Raw genomic sequence first — 25,765 nt, 5'->3', positions numbered from 1 at the left:
GCCAATGTTAGGGCTTTATGGGCTTTTGAACACAGAGCGTCAAACCATCGGCAGTGTTTAATCTCTCCCTTCCTCAGTTGGAACATGAGGTTAGATGAGACTTTACTACAGATCGTTTAAAAAGCATCCATGATATCCCAGCCCTGCGAGGATGGATTGTGGCAAATCATGATCAGGTCATTTATCTGTGGACCAATATCAGCGTAAAAATCACCAGGAACCACGTTTGCCCACTTCAGCCGTCTACCCTGGTCGATTGAGCTTAGTGCAGGTCCAGGGGTAACCTGTCCTGGCCTAGGGCCCATAGGATCCCCCCATGCCACCACCAAAAGAACGGGATTATGGTCACTAACGGGGGACGGGACTGTGCAATAAGAGATAGTACGATTGAGAATAGCAGGAGTCACAAAGATATAATCAATGATTGTTCCAGGCATTGTCCCCTTGAAGGTAGGTGATCTAGACTCCCCCTCCCTATTCCCTAGTTCAAAGAAATTAAAATAGGCCAAAAATTCTTCCAGTTCTTCACCTGCTTTAGTGTGCTCAAAGTGAGGACCCTCCTGTCCCGTTGTCTCCATGCAGTCAATTGAGCCACAACCATGATCACAGGGGTGGATATTAAAATCACCCATTAGTACGTAATCATAGTTAGTATGGGTATTATGACTGATTGAATTTAAAATCGAATCCAGTGCGGCAATATTGTCGCCACCCCAATCCTTGTTACTGGAGTTATAAACATTGATAAACAAAGTACTCTTAGAAGGACTAATTACCCTTTCTACAATCAGACAATTCGGGGAGTCCTGTTCAATCTGTTGCAGCGACCCTTTAAGGTCAAGTGAAAAAAGAGTCAAAAGGCCCCCCCTAGCTCTGCCTGCATTACTTGGACTTGCAGCTACAGCGAAACCTACAAAACCATCCAACCAGAACTGGCATGAGGTGTCCCAGGTTTCCTGTAGGGCAATAACATGATGTTCCCTAATAAAGCTCACCCAATCAGTGTCGCTCATTTTAGATCTTATTCCTGCGACGTTCCAGCTAAGGATTTTGCATCTTGCTGCTACATTTGGGTTGCTTCCCCCCACAGTCGATGTTAACTCAACATTTGGTAGTCAATCTGTATTGTCCAAGCCGGACAGGGGGGCATAATGGTTACTCAAGATAAGCCCACCATCCTCTATTGAATCCTGGGGGATCTGTGGGCGGATAATCAGAGGGACATTTGGGACTATTGCTGGTTGTATCGTTGTGCCAACATTAGCATTTCTGCGTTCCACTGATGCCCTCCTGCCCTGCCATCTAGCTTGGTAATTGGTTACTGGCCCAGAGTAGGCTGAAGGTTGATAAAAGAAACCTAAGGGAACAGGTCTCAGGCGATCCCTAAAGGAGATCGCTGAACCGTCCCAAAACAGCCTATCAGCTACATTGTCCCTACAGAAATTAATCACCACGCAATCACCGTATGTAGTTTTCGGTTGTTTGCCAATCCAGCCCACTCTCCTTGCATGGATTATCATATCAGCAATGTTCTCCCCACAACATTTCTCAGAGCACCACATTTTCACTTTGGCCATAAGATACCTGGTAGATTCCCTCTCCCCTTCCATAAGGGGTTCCACCCCAATTAACACAGCTACCAGGGGAGACGCCTCTGGGGGAAGGTGGAGTTTGTATGAACTTGGGGTGGCCCTCCTCTGGGTGGGTGAGATCTTCGGGAGTAGAGCCAATGATTGGGCTCCCAAAGTGGGAGCGTTAACCATCTGTTGAGGGGGAACTGGTATTAAAACCAGGGGCCTGGCATCTTTATACATAGTACTACTTGTGGGGAGTATATTTGTCGTGTTGCCTACTGGTGTCAAAACCCCACCCGCAACCTCAGGTATACCTTTGTTTGTTTGAACAGTATTGGCCGGTAAGGAGCTTACAAGTCTGTCAATGAGGGAACATTTCTTTAGAAGGCCTTCCAAGCACGTATTTAGAGTGTCCACAATGTCTTTGGCAATTCCCACCAAGAGGGGTTCAATCCCCGCCACAAAAAGTTCCTCGAGTTTCTCCTCCAAACTGACCGAAATATCAGTTGTATGTGGCTTCGTATTGACTTTTTTCCCTTTTTTATTTGGCTGAGGAGCCAGCTGGGGGGACACCCTTGGAGATGTAAAAGATAAGATGGGGACAGTGTCTTTACTCGTTTGACCCAGAGGGGGAGGATTTACTATAGTGACAAGGGGTTCCAGGGGGAGACTGGGTATATTAATAGGGCCTGGCGCAACTACCTCCGGAGATTGTGATGATGCAACATATCGAGGGGAGGTTGGAACAATGCCCAGTTCTTGCTCAGCATTGGCAATCTCCTTGGTAAGTGCCCCCACAGCAGAAGAGAGGTATGACATTATAGAGTTAGAGTGTCTTGGTACTTTGGCATTTTTCCCCCCATCCTCCATAGTTACATTTTTTTTCCTCTTACCCATTTGATGTGGTAGATGTTAGCAGAGTGGCCCTGCCCTGCCTCTTCCTGCCCCGGACGGCCATAGACGGCCCGCCCTTTGCCCGGGCTTCTCCCGGGTGCGCCCGCGCGCGTCCCGCGGGATGAGGGACTGGCGTTGCCTTTATGCGCCTCCTGGGCTGGTGAGGGTGTCACTGGTGTTGGGAGGGGCCCCGGCAGAGCCAAGCCCGGCCGGGAGACAGGCGGAGCAAGGCCCGGCCCTTTGCTGGTGGTGCTGCGGCGGAGCACAGCCCGGCCGTAAAGATTACAGGTACCGTTTGTGTCCCCCAACTGTTCTCTGTCCTGGCGCTGCCTTTATACGCCTCCTGGCGCTGGTGAGGGCATCACAGGTGGTGGGAGGGGCCCCGGCGGAGCCAAGCCCGGCCGGGAGACAGGCGGAGCAAGGCCCGGCCCTTTGCTGGTGGTGCTGCGGCGGAGCAGAGCCCCGCCGTAAAGATTACAGGTACCGTTTGTGTCCCCCAACTGTTCTCTGTCCTGGCGCTGCCTTTATGCGCCTCCTGGCGCTGGTGAGGGCGTCACTGGTGGTGGGATGGGCCCCGGCGGAGCCAAGCCCGGCCGGGAGACAGGCAGAGCAAGGCAGAGCAAGGCCCGGCCCTTTGCTGGTGGTGCTGCGGCGGAGCAGAGCCCGGCCGTAAAGATTACAGGTACCGTTTGTGTCCCCCAACTGTTCTCTGTCCTGTCGCTGCCTTTATGCGCCTCCTGGCGCTGGTGAGGGAGTCACTGGTGGTGGGAGGGGCCCCGGCGGAGTCAAGCCCGGCCGGGAGACAGGTGGAGCAAGGCTGGCCCTTTGCTGGTGGTGCTGCGGCGGAGCAGAGCCCGGCCGTAAAGATTACAGGTACCGTTTGTGTCCCCCAACTGTTCTCTGTCCTGGCGCTGCCTTTATGCGCCTCCTGGCACTGGTGAGGGCGTCACTGGTGGTGGGAGGGGCCCCGGCGGAGCCAAGCCCGGCCGGGAGACAGGCGGAGCAAGGCCCGGCCCTTTGCTGGTGGTGCTGCGGCGGAGCAGAGCCCGGCCGTAAAGATTACAGGTACCGTTTGTGTCCCCCCTACTCTCGAGCGAGGGCTGCTGTAATTCGCTCTCACCATCGAGATGAATTTAGCTGAAAAGCCGAAGGCCTCCAAGGTGTGAAATAAAAAGCCCCAGTCCACCCGATCAAAGACCTTTTCGGCATCAAGGCCTACCAGGATCGCCGGAATCCGGAACCTGCGGGCCTTCTCAATCAAATGGATGATTCTCCTTGTGTTATCATGGGTCTGGCGCCCCTTAACCACTTGGATGCTAAGGCATGCCGATCATGCCCATTGACTTTCCATTGAAATCAATGGAAACTCCATGACGAGTTACCCTTGTCATTAGCGCTGAAGGGGTTAATAAAGCCAGATTGATCCGGATGAATGAGCGCCGGCATCAGGTCCTGGAGCCTTCCTGCTATGATGGAGGAATACAGTTTGGCGTTGACATTGAAGAGGGCTATCGACCGGTAGGAGGAGCACTTGGATGGGTCCTTCCCCGATTTGGGAATAATGGAAATCACGGCCCCGGCCATAGAGCCCGTCGTTTCCCCAGCTTCCGCCATGGCATTAAAAAGGGAGACCAGAAAGTCGCTCACCTCAGACGCAAAGGTCTGATAGAAAAGAGCGGTATAGCCGTCCGGCCCAGGAGCCTTGTGGGGCTTCAAGTTGTTAATAGCAGCCAGGACTTCCTCCTTAGTGAACGGGGCTTCTAACAATCCATTCCACTCCTCGGAAATACGGGGTAGCGGAAGGCCCTCCAAGTAATCCCGCTGATCCCCAGGATCAGAGGTCTCCCCTCTGTAGAGTGCCGCGTAAAAACGTCCGAAGAGATCAGCCTTGGTCTCATCTCGATGGTGCAAGGTCCCTGCTGCATCTTGAATTCCTCCCACATACTCCCGCTCTCGTTTGTCTCGGAGCTGGCGAGCCAGATGTCTCCCCATCTTATTCCCCGGGCATAGGAGAGGCGTTGAAGTTTCAATAGTGTGAACTCTGCTCTGTTATTGTAGTGGGCTCTAAGCTTCCCCCTAATCTCCGTCAATGGGCGAAGGGTCAGCCTAGAAGGGTTCCGTTTATGTTCCTGTTCAAGAACGGCGAGTTCCCTCTCTAGCTCCTCACGCTCCTTACGTCGCAGTTTGTTAAGTTGGGCATTAAGGGCCAAACACGTGCCTCTCGTGGACTCCTTAAAGGCGTCCCAGGTGGTAAACACCGATGTGTCAGATACGGGATTAAGATCGAGAAAACTCTTGTATGGCCTTGTGCAATTCTTTACACGAGGTGTCATCCTGGACAAGCGAGGCCAGGAAATACCATTTGCGGAGGCCATCTCCCCTGGCGAACCAGCGTAGGCCTAGCACCAGCAAGCTATGGTCAGAGACCGAGAGCGGGAACATACGGGCGTCGCGGACATCTCCTCTAAGGGACTGGCTTAAAAAAATGTGGTCCAGGCGGGAGTAGGTGTGGTGGACATGGGAGAAGAAGGTGTAATCTCGAGAGAGGGGCTGGAAAGAGCGCCACCCATCCACCAGCCCCAGGTCACCCACCTGGCGTTGCGTTTCAACGGAGAACACCCCAGTGTCCGATCGCTGACTGTGGGAGCTATCCACATCCTTGCACCATACTAGGTTAAAATCTCCCAACACAAACAGGACACCCTCCACAAAGTCATCCGCCCTCCGCAGCAGGTCCTGTAGAAAGCTATTCTGGCCCACATTCGGAGCATACACAACCACAAAGCTGCACATCCTATCATACAACAACCCCTTGACCATCAGCCATCGTCCTTCCTTATCGCTGCGCACACCCAGGGGCTGAAAGTGAAGAGCAGATCGGAAGAGAAGGGCCACCCCCTATGCTTTGTGATGGCAGACGATCTGTAAATAAGGGGAAAGTTTTTATGTTTGAGGCGCAGCTCGTCCTTGCGTGCCAGGTGAGTCTCCTGGAGGCCCACCACATCTAATTGATGGTCTTGCACATACTTCCAGATTTTCTGATGTTTCTGCGGGGAGTTCAAACCCTTCACGTTCCACGTACCTATATTAAGCAGCATGGTACAGGAAGACCTCCCCTCTCGCCATTCGCACCCCGCCAAGGAACCCCACCAACCCCCTCCCACTAGGCGGCCAAGAGCAGCGGCGTGATAATGCCCCCCAAAAAAAACCAGCAGTCAAACAACATGCATCCGTCCACATGCACACATCTAGGTCACCACCACTGTCCCCCCATTCCCCAACATCCTCACACCCCTCAGGAGCCCCCACACAAATCATCTCCCCCCATGGTCCCCGAAACCCCCTCACAGAACAACAGAACAGAGGGAAGCTGTGGGGAGGGGCAAAGGAAAATCTCCCCAAACAGTTCAAAGGAATCAACAGTTCCAAACCGTGGATAGGTCCGGACATCCATAGGGAACAGGGGCCCGGGGGATAGTCAGTGATCCCCCAGTGGTCCGGACCGGGGTGTCTTCCCAGAAAGTACATAAGGACCCACGGTACCTGATCCAAAGGCGTCCCTCTGACACAAACCATTCAGTCGTCCAGAATTCAGGCCGCTCCGGAGCTGCCCTGCGATGAAGCCACTGTGACCGTGGTCACAGATGCGACTGCTGCCCCTCTTTCCTGTAGACTAGCCGTGGGATCCGGTCTCCTCAACGCGGTCTCGTTGCCCACTTGGCGCCAAGAGGGAGAGCGCCTTCTCTGCCTTGACGGGGAGCCCCCTCCTCTCGGGTAGGGGGCCGTGTCATCCAGACCTAGGAGATCTTTGGCAGCCTGCAGAGATCGAAGTTGAACCAACCTGTTTGGCATCTGAAGATGAGTCGGAAGGGATGGCCCCAGGAGTAGGCCACATTTTGATTGCGTAGAAAGGAGGTAACTGGCCGAAATTTGCGCCGTTTCTGAAGAGTCGAAGCCGCTTAGTCCTGAAAGAGCTGGGGGTGGTGGTCCCGAAATTGCAACGCGGGAAGCCCCCGTGCTTTCCGAAGTATGCGCTCCTTCAGCTGGAAGTCGTGGGCACAAACAAGGATGTCAGGGGGGGAGCTCCACCGCTTCTAGGCAGGCCCACTCTATGGACTCTATCCATACGGATTTCGTGAAGATCCTCCTCTCCCAAAATCTGTAGGAAAAGGGCCTCCACATAGCCCCGCAGGTCTCCCGCCTCACCAACCCAGGGCACTGCTCGAATGCGGATATTGTTCCGGCGGGATCTATTTTCCAGGTCCTCCGCGTGGGCCTGGAGATCTAAGTTCTGTTCCGTGAGGCGGATCACGTCCTGCTCTAGCTGGTGCACCTCGTCAGCCCTAAATCATGGTCCTCCAGCGTGGCCACCCGTTCTCCAATGTCATCCACATCCCTCCTCATCTCGCGGAGGTCCGAAGTGAGCTGGGAGCGGAGCTCCGAGATGTCCTCTTTTATGGCAGAGAACAATTCCAGCATGAAAGCCTTGGTGGCAGGCACTTCGTCGGCCCTCGATTTGGGCGAGGCGCTGGGACCGGGCGACGCCGGCTGGTGAGAGCCCCTCGGCAGGGCGTCTTTGCCCGGCTTCTCTTTACCCGGCTTGTTGGACATGGCCTCAGCTCGTCAGGGCAGCCACTCCAGAGGGGCGTTAACCAATGACCGCGTCGTCCAATGGACCCAGCAGAGGCTACTCCGAGGCCTTGTTGGTTGCATAGCCCCGAGCAACCCCAGACACGGAGCGAGGCAGGAAACTCCAGGCGGTGAACCCCGTGCGAAACTGCAAGTCACGGGCCCAAAGGGGGAGGCCCCCCACTCAGCTCCGCCGCTCTATCTTGAGTGCAGGCTTCTGTCCCAGTGGCAGGGGCGAATACAGGCGGTCTAACGTTGATCAGCTAGTGGCTCAGTCGTCCGTCTGTTGGACTCAACACTCCCTCGGTCAGATGCCCGTCACCGAGCTCATGGCAGGCTCCGGCCAGTGTCTCCCGCTCCGAGGATCAGCTCTAGGCCACAGAGGCCAACTTCGCCAGGTGGGTGGGGCAGGGTCACAATCCTCCACAGGGCGGTCAAGCAGCGGGAGGAGACGCCGGGGTGGACCACCTCACGCGTGCCGGACCCAACACTGGTCACTCTCCGTATCTCGGCCACACCCCCAACGCAAAGTTGGTCAAAGAAGCCGGAGGGGGGAGTCGTGTCGAGCCGTCTTCTCACCTTGCAAGTTGCTGGCGCCCTTCTGTGCAAGCGAAGTTCATGTTTTTATGCGGGGGGCCACGAGTGTGTCCGGCCAATCCACAAGTTAGGCTCATCCCCCGGCCCCAGCGGTCCGCAGCGCACCCCACCGCCTGCTTATGGTCCAGTTGTGCCTGCCGCCCTATGCCAGTCCCCAAGCGGTCTGCAGGTTCGCCGTGGGGAGCCTGCCGCAGAAGCCAGGATCCAGCTCCGCAAGTCCGCCCCGGGGGTCCGCAGGTGCCGCAGGCCCGTGATCCCCGGTCTCGATTTTTGCGCCAGCGGCTCCCGCGACTCAGGGCTCACACGGGGCCCAGGGGTGCTGCCTCCATGTCGCCGGGGGAAATCACCGTCCCGACGTGGCCCGCAGTCCGCCCCAAGTCGGGCACAGGCAGGGCAGCCGGGCTCCCAACACGACTGACCCATATGGGCGCTGTCAGCCGGCAATGCAGGCCGGAGATCCCCGGGCTAAATTTTCACGCCTCCGGGCCGCTGGTCAGCCACCTCGTCTCCCGCTGCCCAACGCGCTCACCGGGCTCGGAGGTTCTGCTGCTCCGTCGGCAGGAGACGGCAACTCGATGGCGTCTGGGGTCCGCTGCTAGCCGGCCCGAGGCCGGGAGCAGGTCGCAGGCTCTGATGGACTCAGCACGGGGCGACCCAGTTCGCAATGCCGGGCGAGGCCTCGCCGGCTCCGGACTCACTTTCTGCCCATCTCGCTCTGTCTGAGGCACTCCGGGAGTCCCCGTTTTCAGCACCGGGGCTCGGGGGGAAGAAGCAGCAGAGGGTCTCGGGTTCTGGCAGTCCAGGAGGGTGCCGTACAAGGCTTTAGATGGTTCGGCGCCGGAGGGACTTAGAAACACGTCCTACTCCACCGCCATCTTGGACACGCCCTGTGTTTCATTTTTTTACACATGTTTGTTCTGGCCTTGTTACTTCTTTTTAGACTATATTTGATGTGATACCTGCATTCATTCATTCTATCTTTCCCAGCGTCTTTGGCGGTTTACCGTTACTATTGGTATTGGCAGCAGGTGTCCTGCTTCTGTTGTGCCTGCTATGCAATGGCTGCTCCTCTTGTGGTACTGCGCGGGCCAGGACGACTGCAACTGCTTCGTGATCGAATGCATGAATGCTTCGGTACACTACCTCTTGCAACACTCAGTGTGTCTTATGGATTATCGTTTTGTTTTCGTTACTTTACTTGCGTGCAACCTGTGTTTTCGTGTCTCCGCTGTGACTTTACACGGGCATTGGAATTATGTCTCACCAACACATCATGTCCAGTCCTGGATTTCGATCGGCTAATGGGCCCCTTAGTTGCTCATGAGCAGGAGTGTAATGGGATTGGCTTGATGGCGCGTGCTGCTGCACTTGGCATTTTGGCACAGTGGGATATCTGTGAGGCTTCACAGAATCTCCTTCTACAGAGCTACATTGAATATCACACAAGCTATCCATCAATGTTAATGGAAGCACCCGACTATGAAGAACATTCTTGTTCCTTCACCTTGCTACATTGGATGGCATCTCACTTTTCCACCGACCAAAATGATGTCCTTCTGGAGGGTATAGCATTCTTTTGCACTTACACCTCGATGGATTAATCAGGTACATTTGCCAGTAGACCTCAGCTGGGTTTTCCGTTTGCCTTGCTTTCAACAATTTTTTTACTATCACTTCCTCCTCTATTTCTCGTCTTTTGACTTCTTCCAGGACTTTTATTTTTTTGCACAAACTTTCGTTTTTGCTTTTTCCAAATTTTATGGACATGCAGATTGATATCTGCTCAGACTTTTTGGACTTTTGCATTCTAGTATGATCTACGTACGATGGCCATATCAGGGGGAGGGTGTAGTGAGGCTTATAGGTCCATTATCAAAAATTGCTAAATTATCATGTACTTCACTGCCATGAGGCTGCTTTTGTGCATGACAATGCAAGCATATATTTCACAAGACTTTGTTTGTGCCCCTTTCCACATGAGAACTGTCTACCTTGCATGTTCAAGGTTAAACAACAATGCCCCTTGTTATTTTGTTCTGATCTGTCCCTCGCACATAACATAACATGCTACACACAGCTGCACTTCTGGAAATTGTGTATTTTAAGATTGCAAGAACAACCTGTTTTTTACACACACGGAGAGACACCATTCCAGAGAGAAGACCCATGTGTGACCTGTGATGTGAACATTGCATCTAGGCCTTGAGGTATAGGGGTCTGCCGACAAAGCCCAGAGGTCTTCTGTTTTATAATAAACTATCTCTTGTCACGGGGAGGGTGGTTAGGTCGTTCCGTTCTTTTCCATTGTTTTCTATATCATGACATCCCCACTTGTATTCTATGGAATTGTAACAATGCTGACTATATTGTGTTTATGCATTCTGCTGCTAGTGTTGGCTCGTGTACTGCACCATAGAGCGTGTTAGTTGAAATAAACATTTTAAACTATACTGCGTCTTAGATTACTCGCATTGTGGATAAGTATGAGTTGCTAAGTGAAAGAGGGTCTGGCTCCCACGATTCTCAAGATAGAGTTACGTGTTCTGGGTTGTCTAATCATTGGTAGCTCCGCTGTAGACGGAGAACGAATGAGACACTGTAGCTAGTCGGTTAGGGAATGTATGTGGTAGGTTGGTACACCACCTATTCACTGAGGTCCTGTTTTCCTGTGCATAGTTCTGTGTGTATGTGCAGAATCCCTGCAACATCATCTCGGATTACGTCAGCACAAGCAAAACGCAACCAGAAAAACCTAAGCATTGGCAAAGATCACTGTGAAACATTAACCTTGATAACTCTCAGTAATAACATGCTACCCTCCATATGCTATGACCTACGTCCACGATCCCACAGACCACTACAATGGGTCCATGACAACCATTCTAGACATGGTAGCCCCTTTACAGCTAAAAAGAATACCTTCCAAAGTCTCCAAGCCCTGGTATAACAGCAGTCTAAATGCTGAGAGAAGGAACCTGAGACAATCAGTGACTGTGGAGATCTTCACCATCCCTTGCTCACCTCAAATATCTTAGATCACTTAGGAACCTCTATAACAAACGTATAATACTTTGCAAAGCTAACTTTTTCACAAATCAAACGGAACCTAGCAAAATAGCGACCAAAAAAACTATTTGAAATTGTTAAATCCCAATGGAACAGCAATATCAACATCCCCCCGATAGGAGCACGCCCCTTGCCCAATTGTGAACTTTTCTCCTCTTTCTTCATTGGAAAAACATCCAAGATGAACTTGAGTTGCAGGCTGCCTTGGAGCTCTTGCCTATCTCTCCTCCTATCAGTTCATTCCGATCGCTCACTTCAGCTCTTCCCCTCAAGAACAACGCATCGTGGAGCACTTTCGAAATCATGGACGATAACATCTTTCTCCAGACACTCACAACACTGAAACCATCCAATCACTTCAACTACCCTCTTCCATAGAATTTCTTCAAGGAGATCAATTATCCCTACCCCCACTTTGGGCCAAGATTACCAATGACTCACCGATTCAGTGCTCTATCCAACACTTTCTTAAAGCTGGACAGGTTACCCCATTCTTAAAAAATCATCAGCTGATCAAGTCGATCTTAACAATTTATGTCAAATCTTCAACATTTCGACCTTGGCCAAGCTCATTGAGAAATGCGTTCACCTTCAGCTTTGCAATCACATAGATTGCTTCCAACTGCTAGACCAATTCCAATCTGGTTTCCGTCATGGTCATAGTACCGAATCCGCCATCACCCACATTGTTGATGATGCTATCAAAATGCTGGATCAGAATGACTCCAGCCTTCTAATCCTCCTCGACCTATCGTCATCTTTTGACACATTAAAACATGAGTGCTTACTCGACCTACTGGAACATAGGATGGGGTTTTCAGGGCCTGTCCTTAATTGGTTTACATCCTATCTCCACAATAGAACTCTAAGATTCAAGGTCAAACAATCTCTTTCTTACCCCTACTCTGGAGTTCCGCAAGGGTCTACACTCTCCAACTCTCTTCAACCTGTTCATGGAGCCTCTAACTGAAATCTTAAAACTATCTAATATCCACTATCATATGTATTCTGACGATACCCAACTGTACCTGAAAGTCTCCTCCCCTGATGATATCAGTGCCCTCAACTCTACCCTACTGAAAGCCCAAAACCGGTTAACTCTAAACCATCTCAAACTTAATGCACTGAAAACTGAATTTCCCTTAATCGCCCCACCCAACCACTCCCTGAATGGATGAATCAGCTAACAGCTCTTAACTGTATACCTCACATCATTGACTCTGCGAGTTCCTTGTTGTTTGATTGTTAGGTCTCCTCTCTCTTTTTTGCTCACCTGTAAAGCGCTCTGATACCCTCATGGGTCTCGTTCGCGCTATATAAAACCTTTAAAATAAAATAAATAAATCAACTGTTCTTTATATTCTCTTTCATGGTCAGTTTGGGGTCTAATGTGATTCCTAGAGATTTGGCGGAGACAACTGGGGTAAGATTGCATCTATAGAGTTTAGCCATTCTTGCATTTGGGGGGATTTGTTTGACTTTGATATGAGCATAAATTCAGGTTTTTTGGTTGAGGTTTAGGTAGTTGCAAGATAGTGCAAGTGCTGTGCCCATTAGTTCTAGACCTGTTCTAGAGACACAAACCAATGGTTCTTTTACCACAGCATGAAAGTATAAAGGGGAAAAAATAATTAGTACTCAATTAATTAGCCACCAGTTTTCCTTTACCGCATAATAATTCACTGACAACTAAATATGATTTATTATAAAACCAAAACTAACGGTTCATTGAGACATCTCAACATGAGGGTGTAGAAATGCATAGGAATTAGCAGGAATCCAATTACACGCATCCAATTTAGAAGGTGCAGCATGAACAGAACTATTCATTCAAGAAGTTGGATACAGAGAATCAAAAAACATGAGTCCAAATTTCCCTGCATCAAAGGTTGGTGTGTAAAAAAGCATTAATCTATCCCTACGCTAGCTCTAAGGTGATATCCCTACATAAGCATTTTCAATGGAAAAGAAAAGTGATGTCAGTGCGTGTATTCTTCCTAAGAAGTTGCTCCAGCATCAATGGGTCAAGAAGCATAAAGAACAAAACAAATCTGAATAACATCACGAAGTGAATGATATAATGTTTTGCAAGGAGTCCTTGAATTAACCAAGCACAAGAAGGTGTGCACAAGGGGATGCAACTAATGATTCATTAGCAACAAGTGTGAATACTGACGCTTATGACAAGAGGCGTTACCTTTTTAGCACCCATAACCGCCAATACTAACTACATAACCTATATTTGAAGAAGCGCAAGGCTGTGCACCAATCTCCACATAATTTTCAAGAAGCATAAAGCCACTATTGCATAGATAGAGCTTGTTCTAAGATGCTCTCTCTCCGGAAGCAAGAAAGAAGTGGGCACTCTCCCTAGTTCCAAGAATCAGTTATCCACAAGTAACATTCCCATAATGCACCTCGCATCACACCATCCACGCTGGGTGCAGCTCTGGATGTACTTTTTGGCAGTGTTGTCCATGTACTTTCTTCGCAACAATTTATCCTTGGCTCCCATGCATTCTCCCGTGGGAAGCCGTCTCTGTCTTTATCACCTCCAACCCATGTAGTTGTAACTTTTTTCTCCTTGCCTAGCTACTAACACAAAGACATTATTTTTCCTAAAGAATGCTTCGCCACCTGCTATGGAAACGTTAGAAAGAACAGATTCGGCAGTGCACATGATAATCAACAATTAATTCTAACCCAAGAGTTTTCAGCGACTTGCATTTTGGGCCTATGATTTCAGCTAACCTAAGAACGTGCCACTTTCAGTAATACAATTCGCATAATCATTATAGCATTTAAAATAATACATTTACCTACCAATAGGAAATATTATTTGTCAAATAGATTTATTATGCGGGTAGTGACAGCTTCATAGCACAAGTTTTACATGTTATTTCCTAAGTTAATTCACATACAGCCTGATTCATCAAAGACCCGTTTTGCGAGACTTTAATAGCGATTCATAAGGAATCGCTATTAAGGACTTGCAAAACGGGATTCATGTAGGAATTGCTAAAAATATTGCGATTCCTACATGTTCTTTATTTGCGAATAGCAAATTGCTAATCGCAAATAAGGAATAACTCCCCATTCATTCCTATGGGCCTAAAGGCCCATAGGAATGACTGGGGAGTTATTCCTTATTTGCGATTAGGAATTTGCTAATCGCAAATAAGATTGCGAATTCAAGGGTGCCAGGGGTGTCCAAAGGACACCCTGTAGCACCCCTGAAATGTCATTTACATTGGTGTTGCGCACACACATGTCCGAAGGACATGTGTGTGTGCAACATGCAACTTAGAAAAATGCATTAAAAAGCATTTTTCTAAGTTTTCGCTATTTACCACGAGGTTTTACCTCGCGGTAAATAGCGGCCCGAAATTGCGATTTCGCAATTTAAAAATGGTTGATGAATTGCATTTAAGGAATCTCAAATAGAGATTCCTTAAATGTAATTCCTCGCAATTTAGCGAATTCGCAATTACCGATTTTTGCATTTGGGATGATGAATCCCAACAGCAAAAATTGCGCTCGCAAAGGGCCAGATTCTCAGAATCTGGCCCTTTGCGAGCGCAATTTAGCTAGATGAATCAGGCTGTATGTCACTTATCCATAAACTAAGGCACGTCACATAATTGCGTTATTACGTTTCAAAAGTCCATCACCTCATGTTAACATAATTTGCAAGATTATATGCGGATGCTTTCTACATGTGTTGATTATAATGCAGCTACTTATAAAAATGAAATTTCCCCTCCATCCATAGCAAGTGTTGAGCTTCTTTGAGGGTGGCATTTAGTCAGTGTATGTCTTTCAGTGAGATTTCCAAATAGAGATAGGTGTCATCCGCGTATAGATGGAAGGGGATTTTTACTTGGTGGAGAGTGGCTGTGAGGGGCTCTATATATATATTGAACAGTGTAGGCGAGAGGACAGAGCATGGTGTCTGCTATTGTGGAAGCTATTGTCTCTGCTATTTCTTGCTACGGTAGTACCTGTGGACTTTGTTATGGTTGATGCTGCAGTACAAGCTGTTGACAGTGTTGTGGTGCCTATTGGGTGTGTAGATATTGCTGGAGCTGCTGTTGTTGTGGCACTGTTTGTGGTTTCAGCTTTTTTGGCTACTATGGTAGCTCATGTTCTTGGTTTGTGGTCCCTACTGTGGTAGAAGTATTGTCAATGGAGTTGGTGATGTCATGGTGGCAGCTTTGGTTGATGCTCTGTGTCTATTTCTGAGGGTACATTTTGCTCACTGTTGTTGCTATACTGTGCGAAGCTGTGGTACCAGCTATGACTGCATTTATTGCACCTGTAGTTGAAATAGCTGCCACCACTCCTGTTATATTGCTGCTGATATTGTCACTACTGTGGTTCCCGATGTGATTGCTAAAGAGGTACTGCTGTGATCACAAATGTGGAAAATAAAGGTAGCATGCTGGAGCGTAATATCCCAGAGGAGGATTGGTTCAACTATTTCAAAGTTATTTATGGGGACCAGGGAGATACTGAACCCAGTAGTTCCCCTTATGTGAGAAATAAATATTCACTAACTATTTCAGATAAGGAAATAGGATTGGCCATAGCCCAAAGACAAGAAATAAAGCTCTAAGCCCAGACGCGGTACCTGCGGACCTTTTTATCACTAATATACTTCTTTGGTCTAAATTGCTAGCCAACATTTTTAATACAGCTTTTAAAATGGGTTTACCAGACTCCTGGTCACAGTCAATAATAGTGCTGGTTTTGAAAAAAGGTAATAGAAGTGACCCTCGCTGCTATACGCCAATTTCTTTGATAGACTCATCTGTGAAGGTCTTAGGTAGATTAATTTTGGCCAAACTTACTGAGTGGGTGAATGACACCAACATCCTCTCAAACATTCAGTATGGCTTTAGGAAAGGGAGAGGCACTATTGATCAGTGCCTTAACTTACTTCTATTGTCTGGAAAATAATAATAACAATAATAATAAGGAATTTTGTATAGCGCCTGGTTACACTGAGGTCAGTGTGTCCCTGCGCTTGTTGTGGCTAGCCCCAGGTAGTCAGACAAATCAGTCCCTCCAGCTCTCCCATACTAACATCCTCCCTCTTTAACCGGAGGGAAGAGGAGGGTTTTCGGTTTTTCCGGAAGATGTGTTGCGAAGTTTCTAAATGCATTGTGGATGGCAGTCTGTTCCAATGTAGGGCTGCCTTTACTCGGAAGGAGGAAAATACACGACCGCGAAGAAGGGCTCACTTCACTTGGCTTTTATGGACCTTTCTTCGGCCTTCGATCATGTAAATAGATCTAGGTTATGGCAACTATTACTAAAGTTATTAACCCAAGATGGCCACCAGGTAGGAGCTGCTAGCGTGAGCTCCCAGGGTCTGGGGATAACCAAAGAGGTTAAAATCCCTATAAAACTCTGTAAAACCCTGGTAAACCGCTCAGCAACAAGCCAGTAACCGAATAATCTAACTACGTGAACAAATTGGTCGAGACTGATGCTGGGTACAGCAGCGGCCAACATAACATCGACGAGAAGCTACCCTCGAAGCGTGAGAGCCCAGCGGTGATTGAAACGTTCAGAAATCTGCCACAGGGGCGAAGCGGCTTACCGGAACTCAGCGAGAAGCAACTGAGGCGGAGACGAAGGTCCAGCAACAGGATCACCGAGTCGGGGGTCCGAGGTGCGAAAGAGCGGAGGAACGACGTGGAGCCGGACCAGCTTCGCATCACGGAGAGTGGCGGGAGAGCGCACTAACTTGGGACCGAGGACCCGGGGACCCGAGGCGGCTGGAGAGGGTGCGAAGTAGGAGCCGGAACGGAATGAAGTCCGCACCACAGCGCGGGGACGCGGAGCGATAACGGACATAGAGGAGAGACTGCAGTGAGCAGAGGTGAGAGATCGCGGCGATACCAGGAGGCATTCATATGAAGGGGCCACAGCCAAGATCCACGATGTGCTCGCAAGACACATGATGCTTTGGAGAACCATTGAGAAATTGTTTGCTTCGCTGTAGAAGAAGTGAAACCACGAAATGGCGTGCCTGACCTTAAGATGGCGGCCGCTACAGACACTCAATCGAAATACATAAGGATAGGGCAGTTCCTTCTGTCCAATACTACCAGGGACCAATAAATAAAAAATAATAATAATAATTGAAAATAGACCCCAAAATGGCGGAAACAACTCATAAATAGCGAAAATGGGCATATAAAGAGAGTAATACATCTACAACAGGAGAAAATAAAAGAGGACTTCTAACAGGGACAAGGAGAAAGGAGCTAATCCCATGGTCCAAACAAATCTAAGGAAAGTGAAAGAGGACTAAAACTACAAAAACAGAGAAAGGAGCTTATCCCTTGGTCTAAACCAAATCATGGAAAGTGAAAAAGGACCAAAACTACAATAACAGAGAAAAGAGCTTATCCCTTAGTCTAAACCAAGCCATGGAAAGTGAAAGAGGACTATAACCACAGAAACAGAGGAAGGCATCAGCACAATAGTGATACAATCACGGCGGACATCTTAAAAAGTCCTCACAAATAAATATAAAGCAAAACAAAAGAAGAAAAGGCATTTAAATAATTAATTAATTAAGAGAGTACTCATACAAATTCTTAATACAAATTCTTAATACTGTCTTACATACCACAAATATGGAGGAAAACTACCTGGAACTAACAAGTGGGAACGCATACATCATAAAATACCCAACCTACCTTTCTAAGAATGCAGCCCAAAAATGTAAGCATAACATTATGAGGAAAAACCCTGACACATTGATCTCTGACACTTCTGTGTGCATGGCCAAAGGAGTCATCACGAAAGATTTGATATTCTTCACCAGAAAAAGGGCAAAATGGCGCAATGCCTTTACAACGTTGCTCTATATAAAATCCACAACTAACATCCCTCATGGTACAAAATATATGACAAAAGGATCACCCAACCTGAGAGCGGACCTCTGCATTACTATCTTCAATACTGGGTTAGTGATGATCCAAGCATCTAACAACGACCTGGAAAAATTCGACAACTTTTTTGCATCCTTAAAAAGAAACATAGAGACCACGAAGCCACTAACACACCGGAGAAACACAGAAGACAACCTTGTCACACCCAACCACACCAATATAATAAGCACCACATCTAGGGTCCGCCAGGAACCTGATCAAGTCACGCAATCAAGAGTCAATAGGCCTTTACAACTCCAGAATCCGTCAGAAGACAACACAACCTCATCCGACGCTATCTCCATAATTAGTACCTCAACCAGAGACTGACAGGAACCTGAACAATTCAGCACTCCATCTAGAGACCTCCGGGAACAGGACATTCAACCAGGAGCCTTATGCGGAACAGAAAGTACGTTGACCAGGAACGAAGGTGAGAGAACGTGAAATACAAACAACTTCAACAACAGTGGATCGCCAAGCCGAGACAGAACGGCCAACCCAGCAATTAAGGTCCGAGGAGAAAACCGACCAAAGGAGAGAAATAAGAAGAAAATGAGACAGGGGTCTGAACGGAAACGCAAGAACAGAAAATGGGCAGATCGAATCAAACGAAGGAATAATCACATTACATCAACTAAGGTCATGAGTAAAATTCTCGAGATTCAAACACAAATCAGTATCATGTCGCAGGAATTATGAAACACCTTGAAAGGTATAGAAAGACTACGTGATATTACAGAAAACACTCACACGGAAGTAGAACACATCAAACAGCTATTAAATACAACCAAAGGCAAAAACAAGAAGAGAGTGATGCCATTGTCAGACAGACAAAACAGACCAAATAGGAATCAAAACTCTTTGTCGGAAGTAGAGATACTAGCACTACTCAGAGAGTACGAGCAATCGGACCCCACCAGAGTTCAGGAAATCAAAAGATTATCGATAGACGCAAACAGAACATCCACGAGAAATGGACGGAAACCCAATCTCAACAAATTACAACAAATCCAACTAACCACCGACACGTCATATAGGATCACAGATAGAACAGAAAAATAATTAAAATGCCTATTGCTCAACTGCAGATCGGCAACGAAACATGCTTCGGACATAGGTGATATCATTATCAATCAGGAAATAGATGTAACAATCCTTACTGAAACATGACTGTCTGAATCCTCGTCCCCAGTCTTAGACTTGTTGGTGCCGCCGCACTATAACATAATGAGACTTGACAGACTAAAAAAGACAGGAGGTGGTATTGCCTGTACCCACAGATCAAACTTAGAAATTGGCCATTTTCAATCAGACCCTCTAGAATCATGCGAATACCTTGGCCTCCACATAAGATCAGATAACAAACAGATTTGCAACCTACATGCCTTATATCACCCTCCGGGAAATAATATGAACTTCATGGCCCAACTAATGGAGATCATCACTAAGCATGGGCGGATTTTGCGGATCCACGATTCACGAATTTGCGGATTCACGGATCGTGGATCCGCAAAATCCGCGGATTTTGCGGATCGGCGGATTTGGGGGCGGGGCTTCCTCGAGTGTGTGGGCGGGGCCAAACGGACGGGGCTTCCATGCGAGCGCACATGCCTCTTGTGTATACAAAAGGTCAGAGACCGATCAGAGCAGCAGATTAAGAGACAGAAGCCCCTGGTCACAGGAAAGGCACGGGGATTGCGCTCGTGAAAGTCAAAGATGCAAATGCCTCTGGCCAGCATCACGATTTTTTTTGGCCTGATGAATGAGTCACTGCATTTGCGCTTCAACTAGTTCCAGCGACCAAGTGTGTGTTGCTATGCAATCGCGCCGAAGTGCGCAGGGGTCCCTTGATTGAAATGTCCATCATAGTGGGTAAATGGCGGGAAGACGGTGCACACCTCGAGTGTGTGGGCGGGGCCAAACGGACGGGGCTTCCATGCGAGCGCACAAGGCACACCTGCCCAGCCTCCACAACGCTCACGATTATTTTTTGGCTGATGAATGAGTCACTGAAATTAAGCTGCAACTAGGGCACATGCGTCGTGCCAGAATGAACCCTGCCCTTCAGACACCATGTAAATAATTTACGATGGCGCCGGCAAGCTGCCAGCGCCATCCTGCAAAAGTTACTTAATTAGCTTCAACAGGAAGCTCCAACTGATAAAATAAAGCAGGCGCTCGAGCCCCTGCTTTATCTTATCTGTTAGAGCTTCCTGTCGAAGCTAATTAAGTAACCATTTGAGGATGGCGCTGGCAGCTTGCCGGCGCCATCGTAAATTATGCAGGCTTGAACTTTTGACCGCAAAATCCGCTCCGATCGCGGATTGCGGATTCTCGGTAAATCCGCGAGAGTTCGCGGATCGCGGATTTACCGAAAATCCGCAAAATCCGCGATCGGAGCGGATTTTGCGCTCATGCTTAATCATCACTGCCAACTCTATCAATGACAGTAATAATATATTTCGAAGTGATTTTAATCTACACTGGGATGACAACAACGAAAAACAGGTCAACGCCTTTAAAGACTTTCTGACTGAGCTAAATTTATCACAAGCCTGTCTACAACCTACTCACGAGAAAGGAGCAACATTAGACTGGATCATCTCTAAGAATAATGTCGTCTCAATCCTCTCAATAGAACCATGCGACTGGTCAGATCACCACGCCATAACCTTCCTAATATCATCACAGGAGAAGATAAAAACCACTCAATCTAGCAAAAGGAAGAGATGGATTTGAGAAACCAGAGACTCGAATATAGATATTCTATTGGAAAGCTGCAAAAGAGATCTAATCCCACCAGACAACACGCAGAATGTGACGGATCTAACGAACCATTACACGACCACAATATCACAAATAGTCAACTCCACCTTACCACTCGAATTAAAAAGAGTCACGGAAAAGATTAAAAACCCTTGGTTTAATGGAATATTGAATGAAGATATGCGAAAATTGAGACGTGCAGAAAGAAAATGGAGACAACACCCGTCATCCCCTGAGCTGAAATCCCTCATAAAGATCAGAAAGGAATATAACAAAAAGATCATCAACTCGAAAAAGGAATTTATCAGATCTGAACTGGACAACGCCAAAAACAGACCACGGAAACTGTTTGAGATTATAAAATTACAATCAAATAAGCTTGCAAAATCTGCCCAAGAAGTCACTAAAACACAACCAAGTTGCGAAGAATTCTCAACCTTTTTCTATAACAAAGCCAACGATCTGGAAAAAGAACTCAGGATCGCGGCAGATAACCCCAGCGACAACACTCCTGCATCACAATCTGCAACGAACTATGCGAACAATGTGACTAAAAACAAGGCACCCTGGGACACTTTCAAACTTTTAGACCAGATTGAGATCACTAAAACGCTCGCGGCCACTAAACCTAACAATCACTTTAACGACCCTCTACCATCAAAATGCCTGGAAAAAATCAGCCATATTATGATTCCAATATGGACGGAAATTATAAACGCCTCACTCTCCCAGGGGGTTCTCCCAGAATGCCTCAAGACAGGTCAAGTAGTCCCAATCCTCAAAAAACCCACAGCAGACCCGGCAGATCCAAATAACTATCGCCCAGTGACCAATATCCCTCTTCTTGCTAAATTAATAGAGAGATGTGTACAAAATCAGTTAAGCCGACACATCGACAACTTCTCTCTAATGGAAGATTGCCAATCGGGATTCAGAGCTGGCCACAGCACGGAAACAGCAATCCTCCACATAGTCGATGATGCACTTCAAGCTTTAGATCACAACCAATATTGTCTACTCATCCTCCTAGACTTGTCATCAGCGTTTGATACAGTCAACCACGAAAAACTTCTAAACAGACTGCACGACAGGATGGGAATTTCCGGCACTGTATTGGATTGGTTCAAATCATTCTTACAGAATAGAACTCAGAAATTCCTAGTAAATCAATCTCTTTCTCCTTCTTGCCCTAACTCAATTGAAGTACCCCAAGGATCGACTCTATCTCCGTCACTGTTTAATTTATATATTGAATCCCTTACAGAAATCCTGCGAAATTCTAAAATATCTTACCATATGTACGCAGACGACACGCAACTTTACATCAAGATTGCATCAATGGAAGACACAACCATCATGAATAAGGCCCTCAAAATGACGCTAAATTGGCTAACTAGCAATCATCTCAAGCTAAACGCAAATAAAACTGAATTCTTACTCATCGCACCACAAAAGAAACAAGCAGTAGCGAAGGAATGGTCCAAAATGATCACAGCACTAAACTGCACCCCGACTCTAGTTAAGTAAGCGAAGTCTCTTGGAATCACACTGGATGAACACCTTGATATGAAAACCCACATTAAAGTAATGGCAAAAAACGCACGCTTCCACCTGAACTACTTAAGAAAAATGAAGTCATTTCTATCGGAGAATGACCTAAGACTAGCTGTGCAATCACTGGTTATCTCAAGAATTGAATATAGGTGCACAATACTAGCAGGTCTCCCAAATATTTCCATAGCTCCTCTAAAAGCATGACTTAATGCAGCGGCAAGACTTATCACAGGGAAAAGGAAATTTGACCACATATCCCCTCACCTGAAAGCTCTAAACTGGCTACCCTACGAAACTAGAATACAGCTAAAATTGGCATGTATCACCCATAAAGCGATTCATCACAACACACCCAGATATCTTGCCAAGAAAATAGAAATATCAGGAAGAAACAGACCTGCCCGGAGTGCCAATTTTCTACTGCTGAGACCACCTATTTTCAGGAAGACAAAAACCTATGAGAGAGCGTTCTCTGGTGCAGCCCCTAGAATCTGGAATTCTCTCCCTGCGAACATCAGAAACATTTCGAACACTGCATCATTTAAGAAAGAAACTAAGATCTTTCTCATGAGCAAATTCCTCCCATAGGTAGGCAAGTTGCCATTTGTAACCAGACAGTGGGGAGCTATTAGATAACAGAGTGTGTGATTGATAGAGTGTGTGTGTCCTGAGGCGGAAGCCGGGACAAGAGAGTGCGTGCATTTTTAAACTGGAAAAAAAACTGATTTATCTTCACTGCGCCGTATTTTTTAAAAATTACTCACTGACCTGAAACGTGCAACATCACTATCCTGTGCTCGATTGACAGAGCATTTGGGTGGTTTTGGCTGCTCTCTGACCTGTAATTTGCCCTACTGCAGCAGATTAGACACTGGCTGGATTATCGCCATAGACTCCTCATAAGACGCCATCTTGGGCGAGGAGTAGGCGAGCGGTCTAGTGCTCGGCCCCTCCCGCCCTCGTGGGTATAAAGAACATCCTTGCCCTTCGCGCGCTCTGATTGATAGCGTGTGTGTGTCCTGAGGCGGAAGCCGGGACAAGAGAGTGCGTGCATTTTTAAACTGGAAAAAAAACTGATTCATCTTCACTGCGCCGTATTTTTTAAAAATTACTCACTGACCTGAAACGTGCAACATCACTATCCTGTGCTCGATTGACAGAGCATTTGGGTGGTTTTGGCTGCTCTCTGACCTGTAATTTGCCCTACTGCAGCAGATTAGGCACTGGCTGGATTATCGGCATAGACGCCTCATAAGACGCCATCTTGGGCGAGGAGTAGGCGAGCGGTCTAGTGCTCGGCCCCTCCCGCCCTCGTGGGTATAAAGAACATCCTTGCCCTTCGCTCGCTCTGATTGATAGAGTGTGTGTGTCCTGAGGCGGAAGCCGGGACAAGAGAGCGCGTGCATTTTTAAACTGAAAAAAACTGATTTATCTTCACTGCGCCGTATTTTTTACAAATTACTCACTGACCTGAAACGTGCAACATCACTATCCTGTGCTCGATTGACAGAGCATTTGGGTGGTTTTGGCTGCTCTCTGACCTGTAATTTGCCCTTCTGCAGCAGATTAGGCACTGGCTGGATTATCGCCATAGACGCCTCATAAGACGCCATCTTGGGCGAGGAGTAGGCGAGCGGGCTAGTGCTCGGCCCCTCCCGCACTCGTGGGTATAAAATGGCCATTCTATCCAGGGAAAGCAGTGGACGGGCGCAGCGGGCGCGCCAAAGGCAAGCCCGTCTGCGCCCGTCCGCGCCCTGCCGGGTCCCGGGACCAGGCACGCTGATGGTCTGGTCTCTTATGCCCGCGAGGACTTGCTGACCCTCAAAAATGGCCAGGGCTCCTTGCCCTGGGACTCACGCAACCGGGGTCAGAGATTGGGGATATTAGCTAACCCTCCTCCCCTCTTAGATATTATTAACCAGGCACACCTTTGCTCTCACAACCGGCTGGAGCCTGGCTCACAGTCCCCACCTTTGTCTATATGTTATTTAAATACTCGTTCTATGGTCAAACACCAGCTGGACCTCTTTCTTTTGTTAGAAATGGATACTCCAGATATTCTGCTATTGACTGAGACCTGGTTGACCCTTGACTCGGCCCCAGATATAATCGCGGCTCTTCCGCTGAATTACTGTATTATCCATGCTGATCGTGGGCCGGGCAAACTGGGCGGGGGGGTCGCGGCTATATTCCGCTCCAATTTAAAAATCACTGCCCTGACCGGTCTGAATCTCCCAGATACCGAAAACTTAGTTCTAAAATTAGAAATGTCCCACGCAACAGTGGTGTGTGTTCTATTGTATAGACCCCCAATAAAAATGCCGAACTTTCCTTTCAAGTTTAGTGAGCTTATCGCCAATTTGGTCGTAGAACATGCCAGGATTCTCCTGATTGGGGATTTCAATTACTGGTTCGACGACCCGTTGGAGGGCCCCCACTCTCGTGAATTCACTGAGCTCCTTACCAACCTGAACTTTGAACAACATATGCGCTCACCCACTCACTGTAAGGGCCATGTGCTGGACCAGGTTTGGTCTAATTCCCCACTGGTCACAACACCCGACATTGCCCCATGTGTTTGGTCGGACCACTTTTTCCTTAGATTCAACCTCGTCCATACCCTTAAAAGAACCACTGCCGTGACGGCAGGGGGGCATGCAAGGAAATGGACCTCTCTAGACAGACCGGAATTTCTACATACACTGGCTATGTCCATTCCATCTCACCATCCCGATATTAATACATCGGAAACCAATATCTCTGACTGGTTGCAAGCAGCTAGCGACATCCATGCCCCATTTAAAAGGGTCAAACTTGCCCGACGTGCGGATGCACAAAAATGGTTCTCATCGGACCTCAAAGCTAAGAAACTGGCCTTGCGCCAACTCGAACGCTGCTGGCGATGCAGCTATGCCCCTGATTTTAAAGTCAGCTACACTAAGGCCAGGAAAGAGTATATGTAAAATGTCTTAGCCACTAACGCTGCTTATTTCTCCTCCCGCATCATCAATTCTACAAATAGATCAAAAGATATCTTTGCTATTCTCAATGAGTTAACAACTCTTGACAACGTCCGTCCAAAAGCAGCCCCGTCTCAGACGCTCTGTGACTCCCTGAATCTTTTCTTCATTGACAAAATTGCAATTATAAAAGCCACTATCCCACAAAATCTACACCCCTTTCCAGATGCCTTTATTAGGACTAACCATACTTGTGCACTAAATAGTTTTACCCCTCATCACCCCGACTCAATTTCAGGAGCTGCTGGTGAGAGTGAAATCCGGTGCCCCTTCGGATAAGTGCCCGCCCTACATTTTAAAAGACTGCCTCTCAGTTATCCCGGCCCCGGCATGTACTCTTCTAAATGACTCACTGACTTCCGGCGTGGTCCCTCTTGCATTTAAGGCAGCAACGGTCATACCACTTTTGAAAAAACCTGGGGTGGATCCTACCTGTAATGCAAACTATCGACCGATTTCCCTCCTGCCATTCTTGGCAAAGGTATTGGAGGCTCATGTGGCAAAATGCCTTTCCAACTTCATGGAAGAAGCTGAGTGCCTTGACCCACATCAGGCGGGTTTCCGTCTCGCCCACTCGACAGAGGCAGTAGTAGTTTCGGTTCTCGACTCGCTCCGTGACTGTGCAGACAAACGTTCCCCTCAGGCTTTGGTGCTCCTGGATCTGTCGGCCGCATTTGACACGGTCGATCACACCATCTTGATCGACCGTGTCACC

The sequence above is a fragment of the Lissotriton helveticus genome, chromosome 7, assembly GCF_964261635.1.
Source record: "Lissotriton helveticus chromosome 7, aLisHel1.1, whole genome shotgun sequence".
Classification (NCBI taxonomy): Eukaryota; Metazoa; Chordata; class Amphibia; order Caudata; family Salamandridae; genus Lissotriton; species Lissotriton helveticus.
This window is presented reverse-complemented; position numbering follows the sequence as displayed.